Source organism: Salvia hispanica, chromosome 4 (assembly GCF_023119035.1).
Source record: "Salvia hispanica cultivar TCC Black 2014 chromosome 4, UniMelb_Shisp_WGS_1.0, whole genome shotgun sequence".
In the NCBI taxonomy this organism is placed as follows: domain Eukaryota; kingdom Viridiplantae; phylum Streptophyta; class Magnoliopsida; order Lamiales; family Lamiaceae; genus Salvia; species Salvia hispanica.
Window position 1 is genome coordinate 48,936,700 of NC_062968.1, and position 12,207 is coordinate 48,948,906.

The 12,207-nt window shown below is 32.3% G+C and overlaps 2 long non-coding RNA genes across 2 annotated transcripts; one reads left to right on the forward strand and one right to left on the reverse strand.

The window, feature by feature from the left end:
- Positions 1-7,526: 7,526 nt before the first annotated feature.
- On the reverse strand, positions 7,527-7,949 carry LOC125185516. The gene is made up of 2 exons (XR_007170160.1): positions 7,772-7,949; positions 7,527-7,679 (listed from the first exon to the last, which is right to left on the reverse strand). It is a non-coding gene; the product is annotated as an uncharacterized LOC125185516 (long non-coding RNA).
- A 6-nt stretch (positions 7,950-7,955) lies between these two features.
- On the forward strand, positions 7,956-8,818 carry LOC125185517. The gene is made up of 2 exons (XR_007170161.1): positions 7,956-8,010; positions 8,540-8,818. It is a non-coding gene; the product is annotated as an uncharacterized LOC125185517 (long non-coding RNA).
- Positions 8,819-12,207: the final 3,389 nt, after the last annotated feature.

Here is a 12,207-nt window from a genome sequence, read left to right on the forward strand (position 1 = left end):
ATCTTAAACTTCATATTCAATATTAACAAAAATATTATGTTCAGCCCAACTAAATTATTATGAACGGGACTAAATTAATTATTATAGTGGACTAAATGAAATGAAATTGGAAAGCCCAACAATTGAAAACAAAATAAAGAAAAACGGCCCATACCTTTTCACCCAAATAAATTACATTAACATTAAAATCAAATTTAAATTAACAAAACTTTAATAATTGTCTCTAGATAAAAGAAAAAAAACGCCTAAAATAGATTAATGATCATTAATCATATGTAAAAACATATTTTGAGTACGATATATACTTTAATAACCAATTTATATTAAAATGGTTTAAAATAAAAGAAACAGGAGAATCAAATACTCCATAAAACAAATTGAGTAAAATAATAAATACTCCAACAAAATAGAGAAAACATCATCTATTTCGCGCACACACAAATCCTTCAACCCAACACGCTTACGTTAATCCCGATTGCCTAAAGAAATCCAAATCGAAGAAATCCTCACCTTGCACCACGAAATCAGCCTTACACACTCACCTCATACACACTCGTGATTGAAGGAATCGACCGAAATTCTTCAATCGCCTACACACGCCAACTCAAACGATCGACCAGAAAATCACAAATCAGAGATAAACGGGGCAGCATGCGAGAGGGATGGTGGTGCACTGTTTTATGATGGTCTTGATTAAGTTATGTGTTTCTCTTTAATGATATATGAACTGGTGATTAAATGCATTTCATATTGTGGTTTAAGCATTAGGGTAAAAACCAAATTCAGTTATTTCTTTTGTACACATATACTGATCAATCTACTGCAACTCTGGCATTATTTGGATTAATATGTTTTTCGGAGGAAAATAAACTTTTTTAGGAATCAGCACACATATAACTTTCAGAAGCCAATGTGCTATTCAGAAAGAAAAAATAGACACCAAAACCTACGTTTAATATCTTATGTTTCTTAGGATAAGTTCAGATTGGCTAATGTTATTGTTAAGTATGAATCCTGAAACTAAAACCATTAAATTTCCGAACTTCAGAGATTCCACACATAAAATGAAACCTAACCACATATGTAGAATTCAACTTCGAAGTGCATAAAAACTAATGAATGCTTAAGATAGTAGATTTAATACATTGAATTAATGCAGAGCCAATAACGGACATAAAGAAAAGCTGAACCTAACAACTTGACTATAAAAAAGGATGCCAAACAGCTAAAAAAATAACCAAGAAACAGCAACTAAACAAAAAAAGACTAAGATGACAAAATAAAATAAAAGCCCATAAATCCACTAAAGCTTCGGTTCTGGAGTTTCTCCTTCATCCCTGATATTTGTTGGATCTGGATTTCTCAAGTTGTGAAGATGAAGCTGTGATGAAGGAGAATATCAGGGATTTATCAAGATTGGGACAATATCAGGGATGAAGGAGAAACTCCAGAACCGAAGATGAAGCTGTGATGAAGGAGATCTGATCTGATCCAACAAATAATTCACTTAGCCCAACCACAAATTTATATTCATTAGAATCAACTCGGGAGTAAGATATTTGTTTACAACTTCAGATAAGTTGCAAGCTTTGTTAACAGTAAAAGGATTACTAATCCTAAACTCCAAATCATTCCATATCTGCACCTTAAATAGGACATTCTGACCCAAAAGTTTATCCTGTATTTCTTTAGGAATGTAACCAACAAGTTTATCCTGTATTTCTTTAGGAATGTAACCAACTCCATCATCCTTGAAAATTACAAACAAACAATTTAACAAAAAGACATCAATATTCATCATCTAATATAAAATGAAATGAAATCACACCTGGTTATCAGAACCAACAATATCAGAAACTTTTTACCTAATAAGTGGACACTCTAACGATACCAAAGAAGAAAAGTAGCACTGCTTCTACCATCCACAACACACAAACCTAAACCTTGGAATGGCCCAATCATCATTCTTTGCGCAACGTCACAATAAAAGATATTATCAGCCTTCATAACTTTCTTGACACACGTCTTCCATGCCATATGATACCATTCCCCAAAGTGATACTCCACAGTCTCAATCCTCCCAGATGGAGTATCCGTTAAGATCCTACTGGGAATCAAAACCAGATATAAACTAACAAAAAGTTAATTATCAAAAAAATAGTTAAACTCTAACTAACAAAAACATGTCCTAAATAGGTAGAAACTAAACAAATACCTTAAGACATAAGAGATCATTAATAGATTTAAATACCATATCATCAAACTCAGATTTTATTTAGCCTTCTTTCCAGAATACTTGACAATACAACTTTGACCAAGAAAGGACTACTCATTGGAGATCCTTACAAAATAAATTAAAATTAATTTTAAAAAACAGTCAATAGAATATTCAGAACATTACATACACTTTCCTAGAAGATAAAATAAAAAAAAACACTTCTGAAAATCTTTGAATTCAACAAAATCAGTATTAAAGTACACCTTAGATGCATTACAATGCATGGATATACGAACATAATCTACAGTACAAAAAAGAAACAATAATACAAAAACCAAGTAAAAATAGATGTAAGATTAACTTCAGTACTGCAATTTCTCCTTCATCCTTGCTATTGTCCAGATCTTCAAATGCTGACTCAAACTTATTTTTCTTCGTACAGTGGGAGTGATTTCTCCCAACTAAACTGTATTGCAGCATAATAAATAGAGATGGAGCAGATAGTGGTAAACAAAAAAGTGACAGAAGGAGTATTCATTGAAGAGGAATACAGAAGAAATTTGAGATAGAAGAACATAAAGGTAAAAAAATGCAGTGCATAATACTTTTAGTTGCTAAACCCAGATTCATTATAAGTGATTTTTCAGGAAAGAAGATGCAAGGAAGAAGTTTACAGAAAGAGACAGGAAGAAAAAAAGATCAAAACCAGCAATTTCAGCAGCAAAAATAAAGGAGGTAAACACATAACTGAAGTACAGAAACCTTGGGTTGCTTATTACAGTTGATGACTATGTGTCAAACAGTGAATCTGAAAAAAAAAAAAAAAAAAAAAAAAAAAAAAAAAAAAAAAAAAAAAAAAAAAGAAATAAAAACTAAACTAAACAAACCAATATAAACTAATAAAATGTGGCAGGTTTGAGATAACGAAGGAGAACACATGCAACAAAGAAGATTCAACCAAGAATGAAGCCCATAATATTTGGGAGAGAAGAAATAATAAGATAAAAAAACTGAAGTACCGAATACTTTTGTTCCTGAAGCCAATTGTAAATGATTTTGGAAGATGAATATATGGGTATTTATAGGTGAAAATGTGTGGGCTAATAGGGTAAAGAGCCTGCTCTAGTGTGGAGTTCCCAAAAAAAGCACAATAATAGACCAACAGACCTTCCATATAACAAATACGGAGTACTAAAAAATTTATAAAAGCTTTTATTACATACTAATATTTCGGCTAAAATAAAATTAGCTATGTAGTTCAGAACTATATGCTTCGAACCTTTATATTTAGATTTTGAATTTTTTTTTTTTGCTAATAAAATATATAGTGTTTAAAATACAGTGGATTAAATTTCTTAGACTGCATGATAATAGGCTGTTACACTTTTTCCAAATTTCTGTATAGATTTATTTGTGTTTATAATCAGCAAAGCTTTTAAACATGAATTCTGATATATCAATAATATTTTTTTAGGGACAAAGGCGTTGGAAACTGAGGACAAAGGCGTTGGAAACTGATTTATGGATACAGCAGCTGCTTTGGAAGGATAAATAAATAAGCATTGTAATAGAGTAGTTTTTTCTTTATGCGGTACCACAATAAAGCCTGCAAAAATTATTAAATAGGAGTAAAAAAAGGAATATCAGTTCCCGCCAAAACTATGCCATGTGGCAGTGCAAAAAACTGCCACTTTATATATTGATAGATAAATTTTATATTTATTGATATTTTATTAAGAATTTTAATTTAGTTTCAACTGAAATTTTTAACATCATATGAATATATAGGGTTTATTAATGATAGTATCTGAAATTAAGACAATGTAAATTTATAAATTAATACTGCAAAATTGGATACTTTCATAATAAATAAAATCGATCGATAAATCAAGGTAAAAAACAAATAAAAATTAGGAGAATTAGAATACATTAAAAAAAATATCAGAAAATGAGTCTTATAAGGAAGAAAGGGTCTCATTTTATTATTTTCATATTAATTAATATGGTTGATGATAAGTGTATATTATAAAAAAATTAGAAAGTGTAAAGTATAAAATACTAGAACTTATTAGAAAATTACATAAGAAGTTTGTGAAAAAATGTACCAGAAATTACATGTTAACAATATAATGGAATGACAAAAATGTCCTTTTAGGACTTAAGGGCATTTTACTCAGAAAAAATAAGATACGTGATTATGTTTAAGGTTAGGGTTGTGTGGAGGTATTTTTTTCTCTAGGGCCTAAAGTGACACAAACAGAAACATTAAGAACTTTTTATATAGTTCATTCTTTTTTCTTTGATTGATGTGGAATGGTCGTAATGTGGTATAAAAAAAAACGGTTTCAGTCTTAATTGTGCCAACTAAAAGTCATCAAATGTTTTGAAATTTGAACGATACCCTTTAGTTTTACTGCAATTTTTAGTATCCATGAAACACAAATACTTTATTTTTGGTTTTTATTGTGCCTTTACTTCAAGCGAGCGTGTCTTAAAAGAAATAATAATGGTGGTGATAGCCGTCAATTAAGAGAAATGGCGACGGTAAGTTGCATGGTGGCAGGGAATACTGGAGAAGGGGGAATGAAGTGTCGGGTGGTGGGGATAAGACAATCTCCAATAGCGGCTAGCCCATCGGCTAGCCGATTCACGTCGCTAGCCGATCGGCTAGCTGAACTATTGGAATCGCCAACGCAAAATCGGCGAGAGAATAGGCGAGTGCACGCCGATTTGCGAGCACTGGCCGCCATTGTGGCGTGCCGATCGGCTAGCGATCGGCCAGCGCTATTTTTTAATTTTTTTTTATGCATTTTTTTTTATTGCATTTTTTTAATGTAATTTTTTATACATTTTTTTATTGCATTTTTAATGTATTTTTTTATAATTTTTTTTTAATTATGTAATTTTTAAATAGGCACACAGAAGACGGGCTAGGCCCAATACAAAATTAAGACCTAAAACAGCGAGATCCCCGTTCGGCTAGCGGCAAACTATAACGGATTCAAGACATACTAACATTTTTTAATGTATTTTTTTAATAAATTAATGAGGAGTATAGTGGGGCGGTGGCTCGTGTGTGGAAGCCCGAATTTTTTTTTACTATGTAATTTTTTTTTGATTTCTAGTTAATGTACTTTTTTTATTTAAATAAAATTAACGAATTTTTCCCGTACATGTGTCGTAAATTTAATTCCGTATTTTGTGTTTAATTCCGTAAAATGTAGTTGTTTTTGAATTATTTTTATTGCGGCTAGCCTGTGGCTGGCCTTAGACTAGCCTATTTGAGTGAAATGATGATGTGGCAGGTAGAATTTTAGTGCTGATGACGTGGCAGTGAGAGAGAGTGGCTAGCCTGTGGCTGGCCTAAAGCTATTGAAGATGCTCTAAGAGTGGAAAAAACGCTAGCATTTTTTAATGCTACTATCTTAAGTATTTAATTGATGCGTAAAACTAATGTAATTAATACATTATTAAAAAAGACTGGATATTTTTTTAATACAAAAAAAGACGCTAATGTATTTTTAAGTATACTATTAATGTTTCAAAAAGTTCATAATTCTTGGTGTTCCAACCAAAATTACGAAATACAAATGAAAGCGCTTTAGCAAAATAAAAAAAATAGGTAATTTGTCCTCAATTTAAATACATTTTCTTTTATATTCTAAATTATTATTAATTTTTTAATTTTTTTAACGTAAGTAGTTGCATCTCTATTATTGTATCATTAAAAGATTATTTTGTAGTATATGATACTTGTATCAGCATCTAAATTCATTAATTTTTTAATTGATGAGTGAAAATATGTTAATTTAGTGGAGTACTACGTAATAATTTTAAAATGTGATCGTTTAATAATTCAAAAAAATAATGATCTTTACTAGTGGGGCGTGAAATGATAGTGTAGGAAATAAATTGATAAAAATATGAATGATAACTTGTTAAGGAAAAATAATTAAGTTATTACTCATTACCGATAAATAAAATAGATGTTATATTGAACTAAAAATCTCAGTTAAATCTTATATTCATATTTCTAATTGGATATTTCAATTGATTAATTGGTAATCTCAATTCATTTGATTTCAACCGATCTTCTGATTCGATTAATTTAAGATTTAATTAAATACGTTTAGATTTTATAATTGCAGCACATATTATAATCATAAAATGTATTATTATTAATGATATTATGGGGTAATAAATCATACTCATGTGTTTTACTCAATACTTATTAATATTGTTATGTTGTGATACTCTAGTTATTTTTATTCCATATTATAGAATAACTCAATGTTATTATCAATTAATATATACTAGGGTTTGTGTTAAAATGACAACACCTCTTAAAATGATACCGTGACACCACATATCCAGCAATATTATAAACGCTACACAGCAATATTATAAATGCTACACAACAATTTATAGATTATTTTATAGAGTGTTGGATATTGCTGGTCGAGAAAAAATTGGTGTATATAGTGTTGTATATTGCTGGCCGAGATTTTTACACTTGAGCATTTTTTTTTATTGCCACATGACAACTTATTATTTGTCCACGTGTACAAATGATTGACTAGAAATGGTAGTATGATGTCATTTTAACGCACCCATATATACTAGTACTATATATACTAAAACATATACTAGGATGTACTAGTAGTTATTGATTTGTATACTAGTACGATATACTAATGAGTATATTACGAAATGGTATACTACACACCTTATGTTATGTGAGCTTCTTATATATGCATTACATTCGTTCGACGCACCTTCAATATTATTTATCTGTATTTTATTTTTTTAGTTTAGGTTTAAAACATTAAAAAATATTATTAAAAATTTTAACAACACAAAGTATGTTAATATAAAAACACATACTCCCTACGTAAGCTAATAGGAGTCTCACTTCATTCCGGTACAGTTTTTTAAAAATATTAAGAAAAGAGGGTGAAAGAAAGTTAGTGGAATGTGGATCCCACCGGTATATATATATGAGCGAAATGGGCTAGTGGGATGTTGAGTCTCTTTACCATTTATAGTAATAATGATCCGGGGCTCCGTTTCGCCGACGGAACAAAATGAAATAATGGACTCCTATTCGCGAACGGATGGAGTATATATTAATTAAATTTTTGTTGACATTTTAATATTATCGTATTGATATTTTTAATGTGTAGAATTAATAAGTTATCATAGTTAACAGATTGTGCTAGTTAAACCTAATATGACCTAGTAATTTGGAATCAAGATCCTAGTAATTTGGAATCTAGATCCTAGGGTTTTAATCTATGAAAAAACTAGATTTAAATACTGTAATACCCCGTTCTAATTACATATTTGATGCACTAATCTAGATGCATAAAATAACAAGTGGTATTTGAATGTTTACAATGATAAAAGAAAGTCCGACATCGCGAGCGATTAGTAACTCCTGCTTCCATTTTAGAAAAACCTCCTACATAAGAAAATGACCACGGTAATTAGTAAAATAAATATATATCTACCTATGGGCAAAAGAATAGGAAGTGGGGAAGAGATGAATAGTACCTAGACTTGACCTTCTTTACCACCTGCACCATCCCGGGAGCTCCGCCATCAAACAAGCTCCTTGACTCTACTTCTGCAAACGTGATGAAATTAAATAAAACAATGATGATGTTGGGATAATTTACCGAGAAAGACGCACAGCCATAACTTGTGTAGAGAATTAGAGTATAAAGGAAGGTATCAGAGGAATTTAACTCCAAGTGGGTTAATATTGTCATACGGAGTAAGAAGCATACGAGGTGAACTTTCCTATCCTACAATGGATAAAAGTATGAAGAATTATTTTATGATGATTAAGTATGAAAATAATGTTGTCATGCCTTAAATGTTTTGTTTTATGTATAATGCCTATCTGTTTGGTTATACCGAATGTGCTATGCCAAATAAAGTAAGAAATCGAATTCGGGTCCCAGCAAGGGGAGAGTCCCTACTCGGACTAGTGTACACGTGGACCGTGTGTCATCGAGAGGGTTGGCCGGTCCGGTGCTCGTGGAAAGTGGCCACTTTCCCGGCACATGAAAGTTAAGGTGACCGTAGGAGAACACCATCTCTACGACACAAGATGTACAGATATGGCAAAGAACAGAAAGAACTTAGACTGTGCAGTCGAAAAATGGTATTTAGTAAACTCAGGTCTTTTTAATAAAACCCCTGAGTGTTACTGTGATAATGGCTTGACAATATTTTCAAATGTATTATTGTAGTTTTCGGCAATGTGTTCACTGAGTACTTTTATACTCAGCCCTGCATGTACTTCTAAATGTGCAGGTTGAGCTGTGATGGAGGGAAGGGTGCTAATTAAACCAGACCTACTTATAGTTCCATTCAATACTCTCGGAGGTTCGTGTCTTCATACATGGAACCGCGTTCAGTTCCTTCCGCTGTGCATTAAAGCAAGTGAAATTCTTTATTTCTCTAAAGACTCTGATAATTAACCAGTATATTGTATTGTCCCCGACTCGAGTCATTGTGATCGAGCCATTCTATTCATGTATTCAATGTTTATACTCTACAGTCAGAAAGTTCAACCATGAAGTCCATTTTTTTACCCAACCCGCATTCTTATTATCCACCACAGTCACGGTATATCGAACCTTGCTATAGTAAGCAAAGTTGGGTCGTGACAAATACAGAAACGCAGAACAATATTATACGCGTGACATTTTTAGGTCATTGTTGGTCTATATTTAGGTCATTCTTACAAATAATGACCTAAAATGATCTTTTTATTTTATTTTAAAAGCACTCCAAAGTTGCAACATACACAATTCAAGTTTGCAACATACAGAATCAAAGTTTCATACTAGTCCATGAGAATTCAAGTTTGCAACATACAGAAACAGAATCTAAGTTGCAACACACAGTTCACTGCTGCTTAAATTTTTCTTTGTTTTTTTATCATTTTCTACGTGTTGAAGATCGAAGAATATGTGAACATTTGATTGTGAGTGAAAGAGAAGAAAAAGAATAGGGGAAGAACACTTCTTTATTCAATGATCGAATTATACAATATTGGTGGAGAGGATACAACTTGAACAACAACAAAAAAAAAAAAAAAAATGAGCTACATTGCTAGCACTAATACAAAGCTTAAGCTCGGATGTATGAGAGCTACACCGAGTCAATTACAACCGCTAACAAACTGAAACTAACGGCTCAATGATGGCAGTTCAAAATTCAGCTCACATCTTGATCACATGCATCGCATCTCCACCTTAACTTCTCATGCACTCCTGCAGCTCCATCATAGCTTTCCGTGCACTTACACATTGCTGCGTATGACCATATTCTCTAACACTACGAGATTCGATTGATGCAACATTTGATATATGAACAATATCGTCCATTGTATGACTTGGCCACTCTTCTTCACTTGATTTTGATCTTTAAGCATGTCTCGCACATATGAATCGAGGAATTGGGTCAAGATCAATGCGCAGATGACAAAGAAGGCAATCCTCAACACTTCATTAAAAATTTTCACCTCTTTAGTGGCCTGAGAATCAGGTGCATGCAGCCACTAGATTTGGCAACAAAACGGTAAGACCAAGCATGAAGATATAGATGAAAGCTCTAGCAAAGTAACACTTTTTGATTTCAAATTGCACTTTTCCATGTAAGGTAGAAGATCTTGCTTTTGATAACTGATTTTTTTTAGTATTCATCACCAAAAGCCTTCCCTTAGTTTTCATAAGTTGATTTCCCTTTTCTAAAGCAGAGAGCGCAGTGATAGTAAGATCATCCAACTCCATCCACAATTTCTTGAACTTGCCATCGCAGTTAGAGTATAGTGTAGCATTCTTACGATGATTAATGCGATTAATCCCATCCACAATTTCTCGAACTTGCCATCACAGTTAGAATATAGTGTAGCATTCTTACGATGCGATTAATCTCATCCTCAATTAAAGAGATGGCATCAATTTTAGTGAGTACTTCCTTTTGAGAGTTTGCGTTTTGTTCTCCATATTTAACGCCCTGCTTCAAACACGGTAAAACGGTCCTCTTTGCTTCCATTTCGAAGCCGACGAAGGGAAAAGATCTTGAGCGGAGACGAATCTTGACGGCGCCGGAAACGGAAGTAGAAGACGAAGACAACGGCGAAGACGGAGGCGGTCGACCTCCTTCGCCGGCGTCGACGGACGACGTCGACGGTTCACCGCAGCGGTCAGCGGAGGCGATGGAGAGAAGCTAGACAAAGTAAGAGTTCTAAATGACCTAAAATGATCTTAACATGACATTAAACCCAAATCTTAAAATATGACCTAAAATTGCTTAATTATTACTTTCCGTGTTGTTGGTTAATTATTGACCATTAGATCATCTAATCCTAAGGCCAAGATTTAGGTTGCATTTCTGAATTTAGGTGCATTCTTGTTTTAATCATCTCCCCTAGATCCTATATTTAACTAAACAATTTGATAGTTTAATTAAATTTAGACTTTAGACCATGTTGAATTGAATAGTTGAATATTGTAGTGATCTTAGATTAAATTGGAATGTAATATTTCTCGATTAATCCCCAATTCAATTGATTTTTGGTACAATTGAAAATCTGATTGATCTCAGATTAGATTCAATTAAATAATTAAGAATCTTAATTGATTTTTAATTCAATCGAATAGTTGAGATTTTAATTTATCTTCAATCAAATTAAATATAAGGATAGTGATTTAGAGACATAATGTTTTCATGTCATTAGGACTGGCAAATCATATGGATTGGGTCGCTATCGGGTTCATCCAATATCGTCCCAACCCAATAAGGTCAAATCCAACCCAACCTGAAATCATCGTGTTCTTATATAATTAAGATTTGATATTACATGGTAAAATAAGATATTACAAAATTAAAACGAAATAATTTGCAATTAAGAGAATTGAGACATCAATTATTGAATTGTTTTGATGACCCATGATCGTGACTCTTCTATCCGGCCTTTTGATGCCTTACTTAGGGCTGAGTCGATACGGTATATTGTATCGAAAATTTTGTATCGTTATTGTATCGAAAATATCAATATGAAAGAATTTCATAATTTTACCGTATTGAAAGTTTCGGTATATCGAATTTCGATATACCAAAATTTTGCTATGGATAATATCTAGGCCGTTGCAAGTATTGGAATTTCGGTATATTGTACTAACTTCGGTACGATATACCAAAATTTTATACCATTTCGAATACCTTTGTGCCGAAAAATATAATTTCAAAATTGAAAAATTAAACCAAAAATAATACTCCCTCCGTCCCAAGATAAGTGACTTGTATTCCTTTTTGGGGTGTCCCACTATAAGTGACCTATTTCCATTTTTAGCAAAAAGTCATCTCTCTTACTTTATTCTCCACCTACTTTATTCTCTCTTCTCTCATCTACTTTCCCTCTCTCATACTTTACTCTCTCCACTTTAACTTATTTAAATACTATTCCTTAAATCTCGTGCCCAAAAGAAGTAGGTCACTTATCTTGGGACGGAGGGAGTATAATTTCAACAAAATGGAATAAACTTTATTCACATCTTCAAAAATGAAACCAAAAAAGAGAGTTGCCGAAGATAGAGGAAGTTAGAATCGTCATTTTTTACTACCAGAACTATACACTTATGTGCATTCGTGTAATCTCATTCAGAATTATATAGAAGACTATATATCTGCTAGGAAAAAGAACACGTGGGGTTCGCCTACACAAATGAAAAATTAAATTTAAAACAATCGACAAAGTGATTATGTCAATGATGGTAGGAAACTAATGAAGGGGTTGGCAGCGGAAGCGCTCACATAAATCAATTACATAATAATTATGATCTATTTAGCGGATTATTTAGACAAATTCTATTCGCGTAATTATCTCACGTATCATGCTCATAACTCAAATAATAACATGCTTTAAATTAATTGAAACCTAAAACATGCTTTTCTAAGGTTCAGCCATTATA